The 2,872-nt window shown below is 40.5% G+C and overlaps 1 pseudogene; it reads left to right on the top strand.

The window, feature by feature from the left end:
• Positions 1-1,332: 1,332 nt before the first annotated feature.
• Positions 1,333-2,353, top strand: LOC110258670 (annotated as a pseudogene).
• Positions 2,354-2,872: the final 519 nt, after the last annotated feature.

The following is a 2,872-nucleotide window of genomic DNA, read 5'->3' as shown; positions in this document are numbered from 1 at the left end:
AAATTTTGTAGGAAACTACCTTTTAGCCTTATTTTCCAGATCTCATAACCTTGTGATATATGCACTTTCAAGTACCACAGAGTTCCTCCTCTCTTTCCTGATCCAAACACTTTCCCTTTCTTGCTCCTTCCTAAACCTTTTCTTTGACTGTCCCTTTTTTTTTTTTGTCTTCCAAAAAAAGTTGTCTTCTCATTTATGTTTGGAAGCATTTTATCACTGAATTCTCCAATCTATTTCACTTCTCAGTTAATTAATCAAGACTATCAGTTGTTTTTGTTTCTTTGTTTCCATAAAGGCCACTTGAGTATGTGGCTTTACCACCTCAGCACTTCATTCCTCCTTTACCTTCTGGGTGCCATTGTGTGGACATTGTCTAGTGGACCACTTCAGTGAAGTTTCAGCACTGCTGTGATTATCATGCGTTGATACTCATGCAATGAGATTCATATTAGCTCATTATTGTGAATATTAATAAGTTGGTGTGTGCATGCATGTGCCTTTATACTTGTATTTCATGTTATTTTTGTCTGAGAATAAGCTGACAACATAAATAAATAAGAATATTTCATCCTTTCTATAAACATATTCAACTGAAATTGACTTTTTCATTCAACATTGACTTTTTTTTTTTTTTGTCTTTTTGCCATTTTTTGGGCTGCTCCCGCGGCATATGGAGTTTCCCAGGCTAGGTCTAATTGGAGCTGTAGCTGCCAGCCTATGCCAGAGCCACAGCAATGCAGGATCTGAGCCCGTCTGCAACCTACACCACAGCTCATGGCAACGCTGGATCGTTAACCCACTCAGCAAGGGCAGGGATCGATCCGCAACCTCATGGTTCCTAGTCGGATTCGTTAACCACTGCGCCACGACGGGAACTCCAACATCGACATTTTAAAGTTACTACTGAATTGTTTTTCATCTCATGGTAAATTCTCTCAGCTTTGTGTAAGATGATTAAAACTGGAGATATTTCTTTCTGTGTAATCACAAAATTGGAAATAATCTGAACATTAGGGAAAGGAGGACAAAGATTTTCTTTTTGTAAAAAAAGTTTTTTTTTAAAATGAAAAAATATGGGATATCTTTAATCATTTATCCAAATGCTAACTTATGGATGCACAAAGGAACTCATTAGCTTGAGAAGTTATTGATTGTATCTACAACAGGGCAAATGTCTGAATGAAACTTCAAAACAAAACCATAAAAATCCTACCGTCATATTGCAGTATTTGGAAATGGCATAGATTTTTTTCCCCAATCAGTTTTCAGGGTTTGACAATGAGTGGGGCATCCTTCAGTTTATGTGCTTCTTTCCTCAGGTATTGGAAAAAAATGAATGATGAAGGAAAAAAATGCAAGTTCTCAAGATTACTTTGTTCTACTGGGTTTTTCTAATTGGCCTCACCTTGAGTTAGTTCTCTTTGTAGTTATTTTGATGTTCTACTTGATGACATTGATAGGCAACCTGTTCATCATTATCTTGTCATACTTGGACTCCCATCTCCACACTCCCATGTACTTCTTCCTCTCAAACCTGTCTTTTCTGGATCTCTGCTATACCACCAGCTCCATCCCCCAGTTGCTGGTCAACCTCTGGGGCCCAGAGAAAAACATTTCTTATGTCGGGTGCATGATTCAACTCTATTTTGTTCTTGCATTGGGAACTGCTGAGTGTATGCTACTGGTGGTGATGTCCTATGACCGTTATGCAGCTGTATGTAGACCCTTGCATTACACTGTCCTCATGCACCCTCGTTTCTGCCATCTGTTGGCTGTGGCTTCTTGGGCAAGTGGCTTTACCACCTCAGCACTTCACTCCTCATTTACCTCCTGGGTACCCCTGTGTGGACATCGTCAGGTGGATCATTTCTTCTGTGAAGTTGCAGCACTGCTGCGACTGTCTTGTGTTGATACCCGTGCTAATGAGCTGACCCTCATGGTCATGAGCTCCATTTTTGTGATCATACCACTTATTCTCATTCTCAGCTCCTATGGTGCGATTGCCCATGCTGTGCTGAGGATGCAGTCAACAGCTGGACTTCAGAAAGTCTTTGGGTCATGTGGAGCCCATCTTCTGGTTGTATCCCTGTTTTTCATTCCAGTCATGTGCATATATCTCCAGCCCCCAACAAGAGGTTCTCAAGATCAAGGAAAGTTCATTGCCCTCTTTTATACTGTTGTCACACCTAGCCTCAACCCTCTAATCTATACCTTGAGAAACAAAGATGTAAAGGGGGCAGTTAAAAGATTAATGAGGTGGGAGAGGGAGATGTGATGGATCACCTGTTTAGCAGCTTTTGTTTGAAGAGTATTATCTATCTTGGAGGGTTCTTCTGGTCCTTTGAGACTTTTTTTTTTTGGTCTTTCCTATGGCCGCACCTGCAGCACATGGAGATTCCCAGGCTAGGGGTCCAAATGGAGCTGCAGTTGTCAGCCTACACCAGAGCCACAGCAACGTGGGATCCAAACCGTGTCTGCGACCCACACCACAGCTCACGGCGATGCCAGATCCTTAACCCACTGAGCAAGGCCAGGGATCAAATCCGCAACCTCATGGTCCTAGTCGGATTTGTTAACCACTGAGTCACGATGGGAACTCTGAGACTTATTTTTGATCTATAACCCAGCAAGTTTAGAAGAAAAGTTCTGCTCCAAATTTGTTGTTCTTTTAAATAAAAGAATTAACCAATTGGTTAACCAATTAACCAATTGGTTAATTCTGGACTATTATCTAGAGATAAACTTTTTGATGTGTACCACTTTAATCTATTCAATATTTAGTGTCTATAGAAATTAGGCAGTGGGTTTTAAAATTAATACGCTAATTTATAGAGCAAATATTAGTATCTATAGAAAGAGAGGGACATACAGC

Source organism: Sus scrofa, unplaced genomic scaffold (genome assembly GCF_000003025.6).
Source record: "Sus scrofa isolate TJ Tabasco breed Duroc unplaced genomic scaffold, Sscrofa11.1 Contig2707, whole genome shotgun sequence".
NCBI classification, from domain to species: Eukaryota; Metazoa; Chordata; class Mammalia; order Artiodactyla; family Suidae; genus Sus; species Sus scrofa.
The sequence above is the reverse complement of the archived record's forward strand: the minus strand, read 5'-3'. Positions and strand labels throughout refer to the sequence as shown.